At 42.9% G+C, this 22,912-nt stretch overlaps 1 protein-coding gene across 4 annotated transcripts in view; it reads left to right on the top strand.

Annotated features, from left to right (window-relative positions):
- Positions 1-17,274: 17,274 nt before the first annotated feature.
- Positions 17,275-22,912, top strand: part of il1rapl1a (interleukin 1 receptor accessory protein-like 1a) — a 165,439-nt gene continuing 159,801 nt past the window's right edge. For all 4 annotated transcript variants that reach the window (XM_035175667.2, XM_047342482.1, XM_047342483.1 and 1 more), the window contains exon 1: positions 17,275-17,853. The gene's annotated coding sequence lies outside the window, so the exon portion shown is untranslated. The remainder of the gene's footprint in view (positions 17,854-22,912) is intronic.

Raw genomic sequence — 22,912 nt, 5'->3', positions numbered from 1 at the left:
TATGACTTCATCCTTTTCTCTTCCTACCTCTCTCTCTTTGCCACCTCTCTGTTTCTTTGCCTCCTTTTCTTCTCCATCGATGGTTACGTAAAACGGTGTGAAGGCTGGGCTGTGTGGGCCGCGGAGAGGAGGAAGGCCTCACCTCTTTCTGAACTGTCATTCACTGTGGAGCTTCCAAGTTCAGCAGCCTCGCAAACCTCCTCAGCCAGCTCAGTGTGTCAGAGAACAAGACTATTTATGAACCCACCTCCGTCGCTCGGCACATGAACATCCCAACACCTTCTGTAGCTTAAATGTTCTGCTCCCTACAGAACCATACGGATTTTTAACTAATGGATGCTATTTTCTTTAGGTGCTGTTTTTCTGTTTTTGTTATTGTTTGACTTTCGTTTGATCTGTTTGTATTATCGGCTAATCTTATGACAAATGTATGTGTTCAATGAACAACACACACATGCATACTCAAATTGATTTCTTTAATATCAATATTGTATTTTTGTTTGAGCAACAGTTAAAAAAAAACCTAATGTATTAAATTCACAATTATTATTCTCACTTTGGAAAGACTATATTACACCACTGCATTATCCATTGAGTCATTGTTTGGATTTTTTTTTAATTCGTACATTTTGGGCTTATTTGAACTTGGAGTTTATTGAATCCTGTTTAACTGTTTACCTTTTTTTTATATTATTTATTATTATACCGATATTTACCGATATATATATATATATATATATACAAATTCTGATAATGATTAATCGGCCATTATACACATTTGTTTGGCAGTGATTTTAAAGATGTTATCAAAACCGTATGACAGAAATGTCAATGACGCTTTAACCATAAACTTTATCATAAATAATAAAAGAAATAGACAACACAAACACAACCACATATTTAGACCTTGAAATATGAAAATAAACAATACAAATCTTTGTGTAAAGTAAAAATATTGGCAAACACACAGATACCGATATGTCTGTTAATACTCGTATTGGCCCAAGAATAATTTCCCCATGAGGACAATAAAGTATTATTGATTTGTATCAGCTGATGTTATTGGAATCATATTATATAATAATAATAAGATGAAGGAATAATAACTTGGTTGTTTATTTCTCTGTTGGAATCCATGACACAATGTTAAAGAACCTCCCAGAGTGTAATATTGCTATTTTCATTTATAAACCGAGCACATGCATCATAGATGTCTGGTTACTGTTTGGTTACCCGCCAGCCATTCACCGATTTTCAGTAACCATGGTAAAATAATAACAGGATTTATCTAAAGGTTAATAACACAACCATTACATTGGGGGAAACCTTTTCAAAAGAAAGAGCTCGAGCTCCAAAGCAAAACCCGTTTTCTCTCACAGCATGCACCAAACACACACATGAATAATGGCTGAGTTTTAATTTCCATCAGTGTTGATCTCGGAGACGCTGTATGAAGACAGCGTGTCACTTTATAAGGTGGATGGATGGGATTAGTATCAGCACTTAACAAATGAAGAACATCCTTCATACTAATCTTCCGGCTGTCAGACATGAGCGAGGCAGGGGAGGCCGCTGCTCCCTCGCTCCAGATCAGCTTACTGCTAATGACACGCCCACTCCAGCTCTGCATCCCACCACAACCAACACAACAATAACTGCGCGGCTGCACCGACACAACGGCCCCGTTACAAGTCTGCCAAATGAACCAATGTGAATGTTGATTATGCATCTAATACGTTGAGTTATTAGATATAGATTTCTTTCTTTCTTCGTGAGGAATGTGAACCCTAACAAACTTCCTCAACCTTTTATACGAAAGTCATCCATATAGTACGTTTTTGTACTCCGCCCCCCAAGTTTGCTATTCAATTAAAAAATTTTGGCTCCAGAGAAAATCAGTCACAGCGTGTCATAAGTCATCACACAAATTCATGCAAAATCATTCACAGCAAACTGATAAATTGGCAAGCATCTATCACTCCTCCTTCTGTCACTCCGGGCTAACAGTGCTCTGCCCTTCTCTCTGTGTCTCATGACCCTCAGTAACTTGCTGCCTTCCACCACCGCACCTGCTTTCGTGTTTGCATTTGTCCTTCCTCTCCGCTGCTACGGATGGCTGATTGGAGATTTCTCCCTTTCCTCTCCATCACGCTGACATTGACATTCCCTTTTCCAGAGCGTAGCCCCGGCCCCGCACCCTGGTCGTTTTGAACTGTTTATGTGGGTAAAGGGAGAGAAAGTGAAGCCACAGAATCTGATAGATTCTGTTTTCGTGCTGACAACAAGGTGAAAGGAATGTTGGATAAACGTTGTAGTTTATTTAGCTGAAAGACAAGTGATATACTGTAAAATATTTTGTACGGCTGTAGACAACAATGAGACTCCCTGAGATTTAGAGAATGGAATAAAGATGTTTGACAAATACATAAAGGGAACACTGCACAAACATATGAATGTAAAAATATAGAAATGTCAAGGTTTAAAACAAAAAGTATTTGTATATAAAAATCAGGCCTTTACTGAATAATCAGCACTATCACTATTAGTGTTATTATCTACACTTCTTATCCTTTGAGGGTTGCAGGGAGCTGGAGCCAATATCAGGTGACTATGTGAGAAACATCCTGGACAGGTCGCCAGCATATTGCAGGGATGACAGACAAAAAAAAAACATTTTACACTCACATTCACAGCTGTGGTGCATTTTAGTGTCATCAATTAGCCGAAGCTGCGCACAAACTCCACACAGATAGTCCTGCTCCCAGGTTCGAACCCAGAAACTACTGTTAGTGGTGCAGTGAAAAACGCTCTCGCTGTCAGTAGATCCCGCGCACTGAGCCTGGTTGTGTTTCGTCTGCTTTTCGACTGACTCTTGATTGGAATGGCCACGCACACAAACCCGTGTTTGTTGCCTCAACCTCGTCTGCAACCTTTTTACTCTCCAGACAAACGGGGCCATCACTGTTACACATGATGCCGCTGCTCTACGCTGACAGAGAAGGAGTGTCATTGACTGCTTTCCACTGTAATTATAGAAATCGTGGCTGGCAGCTTGGGTGCACTGATAATGCGTCTTTGCCTGTCTCTCTCAGCCATTAGCCCAGAATGAACCGGAAACACTTGATGCATGAGCGACAGAGTGCAAGCAGATGTTGCAACGGCTGTCTGCAGACGCCCCGCCACTTACGCAGAGAGAAACTGCACCTCTCTACGGGACTGCTTGTTTCATGCACGTGAACACAGTCATGGTGGGTTTGTTTTATTTTATGAGTCTACAATTTGGGCTTCTTCAGTAGTTGAAAGGTTCAGCGATATTTTGTGGTATTTTAGCCTTTATTGATGGGACAGACAGATATTGGGAACATCAAAAGTGCTGTCACTGCGTAGGACTTCTTCATGTTCAGGCCAATTGAAACACTGAGTGGAAATAATGATACCCTGTCATTTAAATGAATGGGACTACTCTATTGATGCTTACCGAGTGCAAATTGGAGTGCATTTCAAGCATTGTAATTTTCTATCCGAATCCAACCAGGCCCAGGAGAAAACCAAAAGAGCCTGACCCAAAACAGACAGCCATTCTGTTTTTTATGTCCAAACTCCACCCGAGTCCGATGTTTTCCAGATTATAGGCATGTGCAGTGAAAAAAATCGAGTCGATAGCCTCGCGAACGAGACCGAACCCAAATATCATTTCAAAATGTTTGTCAGGACCTTGTGGGATCAGATCAGGTATCCACTCCAGTGCAAATGGCTCGGGCGCAAATCTGACCCCCCCACAATATCCATTTACAAAGATTATTTTATAAATGTAATTCATTGAATTGTTTTCTTATGCCTTATCACTGACATGCAACGAGTTACCTGAGTTGAACCGTGGTGTGTACGTGATATGCGCCCTAACCATCTTTAATCTATAACACTGTATACTTGTACTGGTGAGACCACCTACTCATACAGCAATATTATTTCTTCTAACTGAATGTGCTCTGGGCAGTGTGTATGTCTTCATTGATAACAGTATGTAGGATTGGTGTGCGTTTGTGTAAAGGTGGCAGCCATGTGTGTGTATGTAAGCATGTTACTGTTTCAAAAGCAGATACTGTGTCCAAGACACATTTCATGGAGGGGGGCTGGAGCCACACCTCCACCATTGGGCTACTTCCTCAGAATGAAGTTAAAGGATTTCCTTTTTTTAAATCGTTTTTATTGGTCTGATGATGAATGTTATTCCGTGGCCAAGTTGTAGATGGGTTGTGGTGCAGCAGGGCTTCATATCTCAGAGTGGGGGTTGTTGGAACAAACAAAACAGTATAGAGTCACACTATAATGACATTAAATCCCACATAAATATTGCCAATGAAATAATTGTACTCAATATTAGAGGCTGCAACCAGACCTGCAGTCTCCTGGAAAAAAAACCGATCACTGTGGCCAAACCTTTCCTTTATTATTCCTCTAACAACAGCAGCATCATGTCATGGACAGAGTGTTTAGCTGCCACAGTATGAAGTGGGTGGATTTAACAGTCCAGCCCATTGCTGTGTGGGCTCTTGTGCTATTTCATTGAATTCTTAATGTATTTCTGCTATTCACTGCTGTTACAATGACCCTTCACTCTCAAAGGCAGTGTACACGACATGTTTGTCAGTCAGTAAAGCCTCCAACACACTATCAGAATTATTATTAGGCTCTGTTGTCACGATGGATGGATGGATGGATAGATAAGATGGACAGATTCAATAGGTGGATGAATACGATGGATAGGATCCATGGAAGGATGGATGGATCAATAGATAGAGATAATCAATAAATGGATAGATAGGATAGATACGATATGATCAATGGATGGATCGGTGATAGACTGGATTGATGGATGGATGGATTCTATAGATAGGATAGATGGATCGATAGATTGATAGGATATATGGGATAGATGGTTGGATGGATACGATGGATAGATACAGTAGATAGATAGATATGGTATTTATTGCATATGATTTCCATATTCTTGATAAATAATTCACAGTCTTCTTTTTATCCGTCTTGCGGTATGCGAAGGATCAGGAGAGCCAGGAAAGTGAGAGCTACAATACATTACACGATAAATTATACAGAGCTAAACGCTAAATTAATGAAGCGGTGTGGTATGGAAATCTCTCTTGTGTCCTTACTTAAACATCGATGCTCATACATGTACTGTATCGTCAAAAGGAAAAAAAAAATCACTACCATGACAGAGCAGAAGCTGCGCAGAGCGAGTGTAGTTCTCCAGCTGTCAGGCACTTTAAGTGCAGATCTAGCATGCGTCCACCTCCTGGTGTAGAGCCTCTGATACAACGCAGCTTAGAACAATGAATAAATAATCCACGCTGCACTTAAAAGCAACCCCCTTTTTTGTCCTTCCAACCACTCAAACACTGCCGGTTATCGCTGTTTAATGTTGGAGAGCGAAAAGTGGAGAGACCCAGTTAGTTGGAAAGTTAGTGGGGGAGTTCTCGTCTCTGTTTGTCTCCGTCTGATCCAATTTGGGCCTGCGATGACAGGTAAGTGGGCATATCTAAGCAGCACATCGGAAGAAGGGCCTTGTTCTGACTGCTGCAGGTACGCTACTGCGCATCTCATGACACCAGGACGTCATTAGAGGAGACATCTCTCTTATATATATATGATGGAGCTGTCTCTGCGTGAAAACTTCAGACAGAGAGATTTAGACATTTATCAGCACATATATACAGTATAGTGTATAAACATGGGGCGGGTATATGAGAGAGAATGAGGCAGTTAGAGGCAAGGAGACCCACTCATCCCTCTCTGCCCTACGTAATAGTCGGTAATTGTTTTACACTGAGTGCTGACGTCCTGCGGGCGTCTCCGGGAATGAGATGGATTTCATTTCCATTTTCAGTTCTACGTGGATGAGTCCTGGCCGACGCTACTAATAAGCAGATCCGCCACACTTAAAGGACCGGCTTAATTACTGAGTCTTGGCTGACCTTGCTGTCTGAACTTTGCTTTAGAGCATCAATTGTGGCTCGTCAATTTCTATGTTAATGAACACTAGAGGCAGTATAGGGAGGGACGGGGAGGGGGGACAATTGTTTTCAGACAAAGTTGACGTTCCGGAGAGGAGCTGCGTTATTAAAAGACTGTTAAGTAACCTTGTGTTGAAAGGGAGAGGAGTAAAAGACACGCCGGCACAAATGGTCTGATTTTAGTGCCGTCTTTTCATTTGATCTCTCTTCAGTCCTAAAAAGTATGCCTGTTTGTTCTACTTGTGATATTACAAACGTCTATATATTATTAAGTAGAGGACAATCAAACACCAGCTTTTAGAAGAAAAGAAGCCACAGACTTGAATCTTTAGCCCTAATAATCCTTCTTCCTTCATTTCCTCTCTTATTTTACATTTTTCATCTGTTTTACCTTTTCACATTCCTGCGTAGCCTCTTCAAACCTCCTCTGTGGTTAAAGTTCACCCTTGTGTTTTAATATTTTACGTAATAAAAATTGTAGGAATTTGACCATTTGACACCTTCGTCCTCAAGATGTCACATGTTGCAGTTGTCACGAGGATCACATCCACTGTATATATAAGCAGAGGGTTAAAGTAAGCCATACATTCCCATCAGCTGTGAGGAGCGTAACCGAGAAGGCGCACATTCCTCGCCAACTCATTCCACAATCGTCCTGACGTTACATTGTTGGTTCCTACTCGAGAGCGTGCGAGCAGCTTGCCAAATGTGTCTTTTAAATTATTTTTGCAGCTTTGGTTATAGCATCGCTGCTCGTTCCACGTTCATGTGGCATCACTCAGACTGTAATTCAGAGCAGCCTCGTGATATAAACCATTCAACGCAGCCACAAAGTTTTGAACTTAAGTCAGAGGAATATCAGGAATTAATGAGTGATGGTATCTTCCACTTGGCGTTTAGAACCTACCTTCTGGTAGTATGGCTGTAAAGCCAACATCACAAGCATGTACATCAGCTGATTTGGCTTGTGCATTGTCATTGTGTAGAATTTGGTGAGATTTGGACACGTGATAGGTTCAATATTAATACACTTTGAATAAATGGGTGACCAGTGTTCTGTAGCAGCGGCGGCTGAGACCCATCGACACGAGTGACGTCGATCACGACAACAGCGCATTCACAACAACACACTTGTACACGACAACAGAACTTTAATGACAATGGCAACAACAATTTTCTGATGCTGATCGTGGTGGCAGCTGATCGGGACTATGATTACAACAAGACGGCTTGGCATACAATGCTCCTATACTATATTCTACCATTACTGACAATAAGCCCTCAATTCATTTGTCATCGCCGTTCCCTCCATCTCCATCAGACATGTTCTTATGTACAAACACTTTAAACATTTACACTATTTTTCATTATGTTACAAACAGTTTTTTCTAATCAATGTTCTAAATCCTGTTATTTTGTTGGTGTTCAGTTACACTTCTGTCCTGGGAGAGGGATCCCTCACATGTGGCTCTGTCTGATGAGGTTTCTACATTTTTTTCCCCCTGTTAAAAGTTTTTTTCTTGGTAGTTTTACTCTTGTTCAGGGTTAAGAACAGAAGATGTTCCACCTTGTAAAGCCGTATGAGACAAATTGTGATTTGTGAACATAGGCGTACTGAGTGGAGCTTCTCTGAACTTTGAATAAAAAGGTGAACAGCTCTTTGTGCTGCGGTGGCACAGCTTCACGCTTTTGTAGACAGCAGCAGCTCTTTACTCGCTCAATCACTGCGAGTCGCTCTAACAGTTTGAGAAAGAAAGCTGCAACCAGCCTCACCACAGGCCAAACAAACAGCCCATTCCAAACAGGCAGGTTTAGTACGGCCACTGCACCACTCTACATAAAATCCAGTAATGAATTCAGCTAATTTAAAAGGAACTTCACTCTCTTTGTCTGGTTTCACTTATGAGACACAGGTAAAGTAGCTAGTTCAGACTTTCTTTTAGCCTGGAATATTGGAACAATATATGTGGTTTGATTTGATGTATTTTTCTTTCAAATGTGTGGAAAGGAAAGTACACTTTAAAAAGCCCAATACATAAATGGATTTATAACTCATGTTGTGAATCTTCTCTCATAAAAGCCACCAACACACCAAACACTGCACCATACGCAGGCAGCATGTGTAAAGAACATGTATGAAGTATGTGTGTTTGAAGCTTTATGTTGCTGCACCTGTGGGACTCCAGCACCTCCCGTCTCCCTCCCTCTCCTCTCTGTCCTCTCTGTCCTCTTCTTCTCCTCTCCTCCACCTTTCCCTGTGTTCCTGTGGGACTCCAGCACCTCCCGTCTCCTCTCTGTCCTCCTCTTCTCCTCTCCTCCACCTTTCCCTGTGTTCCTGTGGGACTCCGGCGCCTCCCGTCTCCCTCCCTCTCCTCTCTGTCCTCCTCTTCTCCTCTCCTCCACCTTTCCCTGTGTTCCGCTGGATTGAAATATGCTGATCCTGCTCCAGTCTTCTGATTAAAAGGGAAAACCCTCGACTGGGAATCATCAGGAATGCTCCCATGACGGCTCTGGATGCAGGCTTTTGATTGGCTGCTTGATGTATAATTCAGGTTAGACGGGAGACCTTAATGAGACTGGCTAATGATGTTGACAAGTGTCTCAGCGCCGATGAAAAGGGAGCAACGCCTGCTCACTCACTCATAACACAAATTCATTTAGATAAACAACATTTTGATAGCAACTGGTCGAAATGCAGTTCGTTTTCCGTAATCTCAACTATATACATGCGTTAGATACAAAATCCAGTCAAATCAGAATATGCCAGGTGTAATACTTTTGGATAATTGGTTTTTATCGTACAACATTTGAATCCCTACAGACGTGTATTACCCGGCAGGTTTGGGGATTTAATCGCTATTGTCAGCTTATCTGTAACATCTTCTTTTACTTCTGACTGATCCAGCTGCCATCACAGTGTTATCTCAATTAATTTGTGGTTTGAAGTCTGCGTGCATTAATGACTTTTTTTTTCAACAGTGTATCTTTTCTGTAGCCTTGCACGTGCACGTTTTGTGCACACATCCCCGCTCCTTAGCGTCTCAGCATTCGCACCACAGGCACTCGGGTATGCTTTTTCACAGCCGTGCTTCCACAGTGCTCCTTACTGAGCTCTTTTCTTCCTCTCTTCCTCGCTGTTTTGAAGAGATGCTGCCTTCACTGGTTTTTATTTCTTGTGATAATTTCTGTGGGTTGGAGATGGTTTGTTGCTGCGCTGCAGAGGGGGGGGAAATCTAGTTCCCTGTTGAAATATTTAGCAGTACTCAGCATGCGGGAAGAAAAAGCTACTGTAAGCCGAGAGGCTGCTACTCCAGCTCCTCTCAACCTCTCAGTACAAAGTGGAATAACAAGGCAGTGAAAGAGGTCGGACAAATACAGTGATTATTGCTGCGAGGTCTCATTACAGAATAAAGGATTTTCTATCTTGAGAAGAGAAAAGGAGTGATTCACAGAGGGAAAAATCTAAATGTATACGGGACTCTTAAAGCTTGTGCAGATAGAAATAAAAAAAAATATATATATATTTTCGATAAAGACCTTCTGTCATAACTAAATCTCAGCATACTGCCTGTGATGCGTGTGTTTTTTAATAGATTGTGAGCATCCAGCAGTGGGTGGGACATTCTTCTAAATCTACCACCCCTCTGCGTCCTGCTCTTCTATTCCCTGTAAAGATATAACATGTAACAATTCTTCATTAAAATGTCTAATAGTGACTAGATTTATGTTATGAATTTTGTTTACTTGGGTACTTACATTATCCAAATGACAAACGCAGTGCAATTACATTCACGGGACATTTTCACTTTGGTCGCCTTTTAATTACGTCATGTTTCCTTTACTTTTTCCGTTACTTTTCCCATCTCTGCTATAACTTACCAGAAAAACGACGTGAGAAGAAAATCACACTGCTAGTTTTTTCCTTCCACAGTTTGTATTGGTCACTTGTAATTGATCACGATTATTCATTATTTGTCGTTGCTGCGTATTGGGAATACAACTTTTATTCATGACCTCATCCGTGAAAATGATTTGCATCAGTCGCATCAGGTTCAACGGCAATGGTGGGGAACTCCCATGATCCCACACTGCTTCATGACGTTATCAAACTAGGTAATTTGTTATTGTTTTGATTGAGAGACCCCCTAGAGGCTAAAGTTACATATTGTATGTTTTATTATAAATTGAGAGGCGACTTTCTCTCGGCCAAAGCCGCTGATTGGGTAAAATTTGACGCTGATGCCATTTCACAGCAAGACTTCAGACAGCTGCACTGGACTACATTCATGTTGGACGCAGCATGAAGGCAGTGGCACTGTGATATGGAAATGTGCCTCTGATCAGGAAAACTGTGCCAGTTGCCAAGCGAGGTGATCACAGTATCAAGGAGAGAAATCGGCCAAAACAAAGAAATAATCAACAACAAGAAAGTGTTGGCTAATATCCCAGAGCCATCGGATTCCTTCTACAGGTTCGCTGTTTAATGTTTTCAAGGTCAGAGATGAACATGTTGGCAGTAACAGTCCCAGGAGCTGGACGAGCTCAGCAGGCACGAGTTGAAGGTTTGGAAAAAGAAAAAAAAACATTTCGCAAGGTAAACCTCCGTGGGACTGGTAAGAATAAACTGCTTCTCGTTCTGAAGTATTGGTTTCGTTTCAGTCGTGTGCTCTGGCTCTCAGTGGTTTCGTGTTGGCACAGATGCACATAACAGATGAGCAGGGGGAATGGCATCATCTCTACAATTACGGGAAGGTCACGACCTGCTGTCACAGCAACCGCTTGGCATCCGTTTGGAAACTGCTTGGCACCCGCAACCTGCAGATTTCATAAACCTCCAATTAGGCAATGGGCATGTATCAGTCAGCACTCTGCTTGAAACATCTGCTTGTCTGCATGCCGCTCGGTGTGTGTGTGTGTGTGTGTGTGTGTGTGTGTGTGTGTGTGTGTGTGTGTGTGTGTGTGTGTGTGTGTGTGTGTGTGTGTGTGTGTGTGTGTGTGTGTGTGTGTGTGTGTGTGTGTGTGTGTGTGTCATTGATAAGAGAGAATCATTTTTTTAAACTTAAATACAAAATTATTTGCGAGGACAAAGATAAGCACAATCCTGATGGAGTTATTCATTTTAATGGGAAAGCACTGTTACGACAAAATCATTTAACATTGATTTGTTTTGATTGTATTTGTTTTGAATGTCCTGTTCCTCCACATTGTGATCACCTACCTGTTCCACAGAGGATCAGGCTTGTGCCTCGACGTCTGTGAATATCTTCACCGTGAGACTGATTCCCTGTGACGTTGTGTGCGTCACATTTAGATCCCACCCTCCTCTGTCCCACCCTCCTCTGTCCATGTGGCCGGAGCAACCACTGGCAGTGTTTGGTGCACCAAAGAGGACACGATCCCTCACTGGCTTCCCATCGGAGAACATACAAACTCTCATCAATCATTCATTACTGCAATCGATCTCTGAAATTGCAATCAATACTTTTATATTAATAATGGATGAAATGACAGTGTAATAGGATGAATCCACAGAGAATTATTACCCCTGCTGTGTAGCTCCTCCCAGCTCTACGGGAAAGTTTCAGCGTCTTTCAGCTCGTCGATTTGAACAGGAGCGTTTTGGGTTTGTCTAATTTCTCCCATCAGCCTCATTTTCAGACCCAGTGGGCGGTGAACGCTATGACCAGTGCAATGGTATATAGATGGTAATGGTTAGCATTTATCTGGAGAATCCAGGGGGTGTATTTCAAATATTGCTCTCACGAGTTAAAGCTAAAACATTTTTGAATTTGGATTAAAATTTTTCATGTGGCCAGAATTAAAACTTTAACTTCTCGGGCAAATAACGGACTAACTGTACACACGTGACTGCAATTACATATATGGCGGCTGCTTTACTCACTTAACTACAAATATTAACATTTTACTTTCTTGTGTAATTTGTCATAGAAATTACTCCATTTGCAAGAAGTTTCTATAATTGTCATTGTAAATATACTTTTGCACTCCAAATAGTAAGTGAGAGAGTGGGAGTATGTAACATCAGTCTTGTGTTTAAAATCAGCCGTGCTGCCCACAAAAGCAGTTGTGAGTTTTCATTTCTCTATTGAGATGAACAGTTCTTGATAGATAAAAAACATGAGTGTCCTTGTGTGTATTAAACAGGTTTCATTAGTATTCATTGGTGGAGTTGAACATATTGGATCGTGTCCCTTTGTGTCGTGAAAAGAATCTTTATCCGGTCAGATCATAACTTCAAAATATTCAAGAGCATATGAATGGAATGAGGACTTTTATCTTACTATCAATCTGTGTGTGTGTGTAGCGTTGTGGTTCACCTGCGTAATTCACAAGTCCTGGCTACATCTGCTCCAGTGACGATTCACTTAGTTTCATTTTTAACCAAGGAATTAATTGTTTCTTTATCTGATTGCATTCTAATGCCTCGTCTATTTTTGTCTGCACGAGAAAGTGGGACATGATGCTAATTCCAGATATAACTTTTTTTTTTTAAGTAAAGCTGTTCCCTGTTTGAACCTACTGAGAGCGTTTGTGCGGAGCTGTTACCGTGCAGTCAAAGACGCTGCTGTGCAGAACCATTTTAGAAGAAGGAAACTGGACAATGCAGCAGCAGGAGAAAAAAAGAAGTGTGGGAGGAGGATGTGATGTGGTCCTGTGATCTCCCAGCAGTTTCTATGGCATCACTCATGCACTGTTTTATCTACTGAATATTCTGCTGGCTGCAGTGAGAGAGTGAGAGTGTTAAGCCATTTTCAGACATGACCTCTGGGTATAATCCGGAGAATTGGCTACGGAGTTTACCCGTAGTCTGCCTTTCAAACATGCACAACACAGCGGGAAGTTTTCTGCAGCAGACAGAGGCAGGAAGTGACGTAATAACTCTGCTGCCGAGATCACGTGATCCTGTTTACAGTTTTCTTTTTTTCATTTTTGTGACTGTTGCGTGTTAGAAGCATCATCAACACCCCCACTCGCTTGCGGTGAATCCTGGGGTGGAACCCCTGCTGTGTTCTAACATCAACTTCTGGAATTTTACGGACTTTATAATTGGAGGCCAGGTAGAGAAAGTCTGCAGGAACTACGGAGCCTCTCACCCGGACATTTGCATTCACACATGCACCTCTGGAGGAGCTGCGGAGTCCAGTGCATGTCTGAAAGCAGCTTGTGTGTGTGTGTGTGTGTGTGTGTGTGTGTGTGTGTGTGTGTGTGTGTGTGTGTGTGTGTGTGTGTGTGTGTGTGTGTGTGTGTGTGTGTGTGTGTGTGTGTGTGTGTGTGTGTGTGTCATTGATAAGAGAGAATCATTTCAAAATACAAAATTATTTGCGAGGACAAAGATAAGCACAATACTGATGGAGTTATTCATTTTAATGAATGTGTGTGTGTGAGAGTTAGTGTTAATGTTTGTGTGTTAGTGAATGTGATTGAGTGTATGTATGTGAGTGTGTGTGTGTGAGTGAGTGAGTGTGTGTCTTAGCGTGTGTTAGTGGAAGTGACTGTGAGTGTGTTAGTGAGAATTGTGAGTGTGTATGTGAGTGTGAGAGACTGAGTGTGTGTGTGTGTGTGTGTGTGTGAGAGAGAGTGAGTTTTTTAAAGAGAGTGAAGAGGAGGATTTATGTCATATCAGCCAGCCTCTATATTTTCTGCATGACGGCGAACGGTCAGGTACCTACTCATGCTCCAAAAGGAAAAACTGTGGAGGCAGAAACGTCTGTGACGAGTTTCCTGAGCCCTGGGCAAGTGCTGTTATACAAGACGGCCCTCCTCTCTCCCATCTCGTTTACAGATGCTACGGATCCTGATGGGATGTGATAAAAGAGGGGTTTTATCCTCAAATTGACACACAAACACGCAGATGTGTCTGACGTGATGCGTGTTATTTCCTATTCCTTTTCTAGCCTCTATCTTTTCACAACGTCATTGCCACTGGGGCTGTTGTCTGAGTTAATTTATTTACGATGAATCACATGTGGAACCTTCTGATGTTTGGTGATTTCTGATGTTTGATGATTTTGATATTTGTTGGTTTGAAAAGGTTTGATGTGTTCTTAAGTGACTGGCAGCCAAAACAAGCCTTGGATGGATAAAATGGATATTCTCCCTCATCTGTCATTTAGATTTTCAGGAGAAAACTTCACATGGTGCCAGCTTTGACTCAGTTAAAAGTAGTTTTCAGCAGCTTTCCTGTACTTTGGAATAGTTTTCTTTGCTTAAAAGAGTAAGTACAAAATGAGAAATTGTTGTTGAGAGTTGTGTAGAGGGCGGCGCACAGCAAGAAGATTCCCGGTTCGATTCTCAGTTCGGCCGGGGGCTTTCTGTGTGGACTTTGCATGTCCCCTCGTGTCGAGTTGAAACTCTAAATTGACCATATGTGTGAGAATAAATGGTTGTTGGCCCTGCCATAGAATGGCCACCTGGCGCCAGCTCCCCCGCAACCTTCCAAGGATAAACGCTATAGATAATGAATGGATGGAGTTGTTTAGACCTGTATTTATGTGCATTTCCTGTGGTGGAAAGATGGCCTTGTTGTAGGACGCCATGTAAGCGATGAAGGTTGGAAGAGAAAAAAATAACCTAATCTTCCACATATAGACAAGGGTTGTCTCATTTACATGTAGAATGGTATCCAGGCGTGAAAAGATGCTTGATGGTTTAATCAATGTGGTATCAATAATTTACAATTTCTTATGCTTTGGATGAAAATCAATAAATATGGTGTTGGTGACTTTCTAGCACTAAAGAAATCAGCTTATTACGCTTAATGAAACTGTATTCTATCCTAGTTTGTGTTTTGTTTCTGTCTATTCATGATTTTGGGTCAAACTTCTAAATAATAATTTACATAAAGTCTTTAAAAACACATTAGTTTCCGATTTTCTAGAACAGAAAGCACATACACACACAACAGTAAGAGAAAGAGACTCATGGTACAATTTACAAACAAATAACAGTTCACTGTCACCCTTTGTTATTTATCAGACAGCAGTGCCAACCATTAATACAAGGAATTTGCTTCTTCATACACACCTGCACCGTCTGCCGAGAGGTGTGTGTGTGTGTGTGTGTGTGTGTGTGTGTGTGTGTGTGTGTGTGTGTGTGTGTGTGTGTGTGTGTGTGTGTGTGTGTGTGTGTGTGTGTGTGTGTGTGTGTGTGTGTGTGTGTGTGTGTGTGTGTCACATTTAGCCGTCTAGTCGAGTCAGTATTACTTACATCCCCCTCTATAACAAATAAGCCTCAAGGGGCTTTACAATCTGAACAACAGCCTCATGATCTCTCCCAGGACACATGGAAATGCAATCGATGAAATCTGGACGACAATACCACTACAGTGGAATCCGGATATAGTCATCAACTGTTTATATGGATCAAAAAGCTTGGGACAGAATCCTTCCTATACAAAAGCTCTTTAAATAATTTGGTTATCGTGATCAGGTAGTCCTCTTACAGGGTTCATTTTGGATCTTTTCCTACATGTTTGGACCCTTAAATTTACAAATTCTGTTGTTTTTACCCAGTCTTAGTTCACACGTGTCCTATCACACTGTGTTTGACTCCTGAAGTTGCAAAAGTAAAATAAAAACTTATTTTGTAACACTTCCACTAGAGAATACATCCCACCTTTGTGTGGCTTGTCCGAGTTTGTTTTGCTTGTTCTTCTGTGTAAAATGGGCTCATTACGCTGCCTCTTGAGGCCTTGGTACCAAAGGAGGAAGAGAACCACAGCTTTTTTAGAAACCATAATGGCCTCAAGAGGCAGCAACTGGCCCATTACACACTTGAAAACAAGGGTGACCTTTTATACTTTAATACGAGGGTTTTTAGACTGTATTAGTTCTCTGGGAGCTTCTGAGGCTGTCTCCCAGGCAGCAGGTGATTCTCAAAATATCATGTTAGGAAAGAAATAAACTATCTTGTCACAGTCATTGAATTAAAAACCTATTTGATTTTTTAACATACATACAGGACAGTTCTTTTTACCCAGGGCTGAGCTTTGTCCCGTCTTTAAAAAAGCAGCCGCAGGCTCTGGAGGCTGTGACAGGGGGCAGCACAAGGCAGGATTACCAGCTATGGGCACCACAGGCAATTTCCAGCCATCCCAGACCACCAAGGAAGAAGAAGCCCCAGGTTAACTTCATTTCAATTGCGTCTTCATGATTTGACCACACATCAGTTGAAATTTGCATTACTAAACTAGAAGATACCAAATATGAAGGGTTCTCCATCCTCCCAATTTGTAGCCCATGAGAGACCCTGTGTGAAGATGTTAAACGACCATCACTGTTGAAAAAGAGCTAGAAAAAGCGTAGGAAAGTGCTGGAAATTGCGAAAAACGACAATGGAAATGTTTCCAGGGGACCCAAAAAAGTGATGAACCTGGTTGTGGCTTTGTGAATTGAAGTCTGCTATTCCTCAGTGGTGATGGAACTTCACAACGTTTCAGTATTTGCATGTGTTGTGACTTTTTGCAGCGCATGCGTCGTGAAATTGCTGATGTTTTCTTAATTTGCACGTGTTTTTTTCTATTTGCATGTGTTTTCTTAATTTGCAGTTTGTTGAGCTCGCTCGCCCACTGTAATTTTGTCCCTTTTTAAAGATCACGTTTAAGAACCCTCCATATATACATATATATATTTTGCTTTGACTCTTCCTGTCGCTGTCTAACTGCAGGACACCATTCAGATGGCTTGATTTCGACATATCTTTATTATGACAGTCACCTTAATGCCCTCAGCTTGATGCCACAACAACAGCCTGTTTGGCCACAGTGTCCTGGGTTGAATTGCTGAAGTGAAACTATTTAAACTTGGCCGAAACACAACCGCCCCAGTGGCAGTGACGTTCTGAACAAAATCTGAACATTTCTCACACTGAAACATTTCCATTCAGACTTTATTTGGAGCTGCAGGACATCAGCATATGACTTCAGTTTTAACATCCCCCCTCTCTCTCTCCCCCCACACCTCTTCCCCATCTTCTCTATCTTCCAACAAGTGAGGACCCTCTTTTTCTTTTCCTTTCAGTTCAGCGCCGAAGCTTTGATTTGAATTATAAGCGTCTTCTGGAATCCCCCACCCCTACCCCCCTCCATCCATTTCGCTGTTAAATCGATGGAAATGACAGAGTGCAGGTGCAGCGTCCGTTAGAGCCAACCGGGGCCGGCGTGTGGTGCACTAGGACCGGGGAGAGATCCTCCTCGTCGTGTGCATTGCAACCACGGCGCGGGGCTGTGGAGGAAACCCCCCATCGGATCTGGCCATTATATCCATACATTTCTTTTTCTCGTCGGAGTGCAGAGGACCGCACCAACCCGTGCGTCTGGGATGGTCGAGCCCCCCCAGGAGAGGATAAGTAATTAAGCCCGATTTGCGCAAAAGTCAGCCGTGAGATTTTTCTTTTTTTTGATTTCATTGGGAGGGAGGATGATCACTTCGCAGCTTCGCCCCCATTCGTTTTGATGCATACATTTTTGTATTGGTTGTAGTCGTGTTTTTTCTTTTTTCTTTCTTTCTTCCATTTCTACCCATCATCGTTTTTATTTCAGGCGCGCAAAGTCACATCTGCGTAGGAGAGCGCCTCGCGCACTTCTTCCCCCAAAAGACAGAGACAAGATCTCCATTATTCTGTTTGGATTTAAACCGCACGACTGGCTGAATGGGCGACCCCGCTGAAACACAGACTGTCACTGGCTCGCACCCGGTTTATGGAAACGTGTTTTCTCTATTGACATGGAGTTGTGATGTCCAGAGCCTCCCCCACTGACTAACGAACGGCGTTGTACCATTTTGGCATCGAGTTGAAGGTAGGCCAGTTTTCCCTCTTTGGCTCTCAGACCTGGCACGATTTGTTTTTTCCTGATCATTTAATAAAGTTCACAGTATTGAGTTTAACTGATTCTTCGATTTTTTTTTTTCCTATTTGGGAATGAAGTGATCGCCTTTACTCTAGAAAAGACGCGCCGGTGATTTAACACTCATCAGTTTAAAAGGGCTCAGAGACAGTTATGCGTAAAAGGAGGAGAAGTTCAGCACCTGACACTGTTGCAGCGAAGGGAATAAATCGAAAACCCTACACATCGTAATGATGCCTCAAACGTCCAGGAAGCAATAATCAAATATTGAGACTGTATTGTGTGTGTGGGGGGGGGAATCTCAGCGATGTGTTGGCTCATGAGCTCCGTCATGGAGAAGCCGGAGAAGCCCTCTGCAGTGCGGTCTCACACACCGGCCCGCGGGGCTCACTGGAGCTCGCTGAGGGGGGGGGATCCATCGCCCAGATAAAGGTGTAAACGAAGCAGCAGCTGTGCCTGGAGACAGTCTAACACTAAACCTCTTTACAGGGGCTCTGTTGATGCAGACGCTGCTGATGGAGGCAGGAAAAAATAGACCCAAGTTTTTAATGGATGTGGCACAGAAATAACTTGTAATGCGCACTGGCTCTATCTCCGTCTCTCTCTCTGTGTGTGTGTATGTGTATCACTCGCACGCTCCCACTGATTGAGTTTGAAACGACTGCTGCATGCGCGTGACACGGTGCGTCACTGTTACTTACAGGCTCCAAATTGGACACACAAATGCCCAAACTCGCGCGGCATTTTTCTATGATCCTGACAAAGCTCGTCCGTATCAATACGCTCGGTTTACCTGCGGGCTATGAGACGGACAGCTCCGTGCACCATCCGCGTGCACTCTCTCACACGGCGCGCGTCTCTTTGCCATCTCGACCCTGTTACTGTACGAGTTTCCCATGAGGAGCAGCGGCGCGGTCCCTTGGGTGTAGCCGCGCGGATACCGACGCATGACGCAGGTGTCTGAGTGATGATTGATGATGATCCTATTTGTGGAAGTGCCCCTGGATTAGAGATGCAGGAGCGCTTGCGCTTTTTCATTGGAAACCCTTTGGAATTGTCAACATTATTATTATTTATTATTTATCCGGAGTTGTGTTTGCTGGACACATCTTGGAGAGAGTTGATGCTGATGGTCTATGGGTCAGTCTCCTCATGTGCAGTGTGTGTGAGCGCATGTTTGTGTTGAGGTACTCTCTCTCTCTCTCTCTCCACGCACACACACACACACACACACACACACACACACACACACACACACACACACACACACACACACACACACACACAAACACAAACAAACACAACCTTGTACTTCTATCTCAGCAAGAATACTCATTGGTGTAATGCGTTCCAAAGCCAAACCTTAACCCAATTCTAACCCCAACTGTGGATCGGCCAAAATGTCCTCACTCTGTAAGGTCTAGGCTTAAAATGGTCTTGCACGCATGCGCACACACACACACACACACACACACACGCACACACACACACACACACACACACACACACACACACACACACACACACACACACACACACACACACACACACACACACACACACACAAAAGGCTTTTTAGTTGGCCTAAAACTGAGTCAAACTCAACCATTTCTGTCTCTGGGTGCTTGCTGGGCTGCACTTTGAGGGGACACTAAGTCTGGTTAGTTATTTTTATTTACTTTCTCAGGTGCCTTTTATCTATTTGTGCTGGCATTGACCATCTATGTGTGCCAGAGGCCATTTGGAGGTGAGCCACGTCTTCAATCCCCGTTGTTAACCAATGGGAAGTAATGTAAGAAAATGTCTCAACGTCGGTCTGGATTTTGGGCGTGAGTTTTATGAGCACGGAGCCTTACATTAATGAATTTTAGTAAAGTCACTTGTGTCTGATGTTCCAACGTGCAGCAGATAAAAGTGTCGGCCGTCGCCGCTGCCAGCAGCACCTCCTCATAGGGAGATGACAGGAGCTGTCTGTGGTGCTGAAACAGACAGCTCCTTTGTTCAGCTGGTTTTGTAACTTGAAATGTTCGCTGGCTGCACCGACTGCATGACTTTACAATTTAATTTTTTACATATTTCAACCGCTACTGAGCCACATGCACGTATATATCTCATTCTGAATGTGCTACAAGTACATATAAATACATAAAAAGCGTAGAATTGAGAACTATTCAAAATATGTTTTGACGATTCAGAATAGAGGAAATTTAATAACTTGTAATGCCTGTTTAATAATGGTATTTATTGTACCATCATATACAGTAAATGCTATTATAATATACTTTACCCATTTTATTTGACATATTGAGTCACGTTGTTGCACCTTTTCTTAGTATAATGACTCATTATGTCATACATCTTGAACCCTGTGCTTTTATTAGTTTTACCTTGCACAAAACTGTTTATACTTCCAGCGACATTATCATCTGCACGTGGTTGTGTATTAGCTGATAGTCATTAAGTTTTGTTTGTCTTGGCCGCGCTAGAATCATTTAGTGAAAATGGAGCGTGTCAAAAAAGGTAGCCCCCTCTCACAAAGAGACAGGTATCATCTCGAGGACCAGTTATGTTTGCCCATGCTTCTCAATTATATAATGTTTATCTAACAGAAACCAGTCCTTCTCAGTCTCTCAAGCTTGTAATTAATGCAAATGTATCACAGAACAGATTACCGCATGTCTGTTGTCACTGTGTGCAAACTGTGCAAAACATGCTAAGACACTTATGAGACCTTTGAAGGCAGTTGTCACTGTTTTAGACATTGATCTCGGGGATTCTCCGCCACAGATCATACTCACTGCAGCGTTTTATGAACGTGCCTCAGAGTGAAGTGCCATCGAGACATATTTGATGCACTGATGATTACACTCACAACAAATATTTCCCCTGCTGCAGTTTCTGTTTGGACTCGAAAGGGTTAAACACTCCTCGAGCTTTAATAGTGCACACACTGCACACCATACCAGCACAAAAACATAGTTGGGGACAGGATATACAGCCACAGTGGAATGAACCATGGGGAACAGCATGGCTAATAATTGACTGCATTGTCTTTGCATCTAGGTATGTGCACGAGTGTATCTTTATCTTATCTTTGCATGATAACATTATATATAAAACCTCTGCCAGGTTCACTAAGCTGCTCAGAGCCCTGTTGGACCACAGCAAAGCAATTTTTTTGTGCGTTAATGGTCATCGAGTGAGACTGAATCGGTGGTGGAGTCTTGCTGGTCCTTCCCGGACTGGTCCTCTGCTGGTGATGAATGATGTGTGTTCTCCCCTCCCCAATGGTGATTGAATTAGACCACCCTGCAGACCTATTGCCTTCCCAAGGAGCACTCGAAGGCGATCCTGCGGTGAAGTGTATCAATAAGCGGGTGGATGGAGTGTAAGTGGTAGTGTTGCTGCAGGCAGACAGCCGGTGATAAGGAGGGGGAACACACTTGGGGAGAGTCCCGCTGATCACACAGCAGATTGGGAGCCCTCGGTGCTGGCGTCTGTCGGTCCCTGCAGTGGGGGGGGAGAGAGAGAGAGAGAGAGAGAGAGGTGGAGCCAAACAGAGCTGACCCCAAACCACACAGTGGGTCAAGTTCAGCACAGATTCCTTCCTGAATCCAGTTCATTCTACTTGATATGTACCAGGAGCTTTTTCACATCAATCTGGGGCTGTGTACCTGGAGCCCATTCTGCTCAGTTATTTGGTGATTTCGGTCGAACCATTATCAGGTAATGGAAATTGTTGTTTCAGAAAAATGCATCTACCGAGCCTGGTGTTATGATGGCTTTGTTTTGAAGGCTGGTTGCTTTGACGCGGACCCCCATGAGGCCACTGGCAGCTGAGCTCCCACTGTGGCAGATTGATATTTGTAATTTAAGAGAAGATGTCACACAGCATCCTCCAGATGGAGAGTGGCGCGCAGTCGATTAAACACGGTTTGTTTAGAAATAATCATTTTGACGTGGGAGCTGAGGATTCGTTTGAGGCATATTGGCTCAAAGGTTCAAAATGTTCAATTATGCACAGACACGCACAATCACATAATAATAACGTGCAGATGTAGAATACAGAGTGGTGTTAGGAAGTAGAAGCTTTTAGTCTGTCTGCCATTTGATGAACCCCCGCCGTCACAGCAGAAAGGACAGGTCAGTGATTTGTGTCCCTGTTGCAGAAAAGGTTGAGGATAGGTTGTGGTTGAGAGCTAATTTATTAATTCACCCAGTGGTTTAAACACACAAACACACACACACACACACACACACACACACACACACACACACACACACACACCCACATTGTTTATGTCGCTGAGCTACTTGAATTGATATTTTGAGGAGGGTCATTTTTTAAAAGACCATCTCCTCCCTGTCACATTGATTGACAATAAAGGAACAATAAACAGCACAGACGGGATCCGACTTGATTCACTGCCCTTTTAAAAGAACCAAACATGAGCAATAAATCAGGTTTCCATCTCACAAATTAGGATGATGGCATTTAGATGCAGGTTTGGAGACCTTCAGGCTTTGAACTCTTAAGGCCTTTCTGCTTGTACACAGGGTCTAAATGATAGTTCAGTCCTCTGTTCGATCAGTGGGTAAGAGCAGGGGTCCCACAAAGTTTTTTGCACCGTTTTGCAGGCGGACAGAAGCTGTGTCCCAATTCAGGGGCCGCATCCTTCAGAGGCTGCATTTGTGGACCGATTGTGTGACACGTGGACACGACAACACTGTCCCATTTTGAAGACCCCTTCAAATGCGGTCCACAAATGCATTCCTCTGTTTCTGAGCAACAAATAATCCAGTGGGTCGATCCCTCTCAGGCAAACCTATTCCAGGATTCATTGAGCACCAGTGACTAAGCTAATTAAGTAAGTAAGCAGTATGTGCAGCCGTTCAAAGAAGCTAATGATGCAATGGTGGGACAAGTTGGTGACGCAAATAAGAAACCCTCTGTTGCCCAGATCGTCTCATTTTGTTTTCGGTCTTTGTGGCCTTCCTGGTACTCGTCTAA

The sequence above is a fragment of the Hippoglossus stenolepis genome, chromosome 13, assembly GCF_022539355.2.
Source record: "Hippoglossus stenolepis isolate QCI-W04-F060 chromosome 13, HSTE1.2, whole genome shotgun sequence".
Taxonomy (NCBI): Eukaryota; Metazoa; Chordata; class Actinopteri; order Pleuronectiformes; family Pleuronectidae; genus Hippoglossus; species Hippoglossus stenolepis.
Note: the sequence above shows the minus strand (reverse complement) of the source record. Positions and strands in the feature narration are given on the sequence as shown.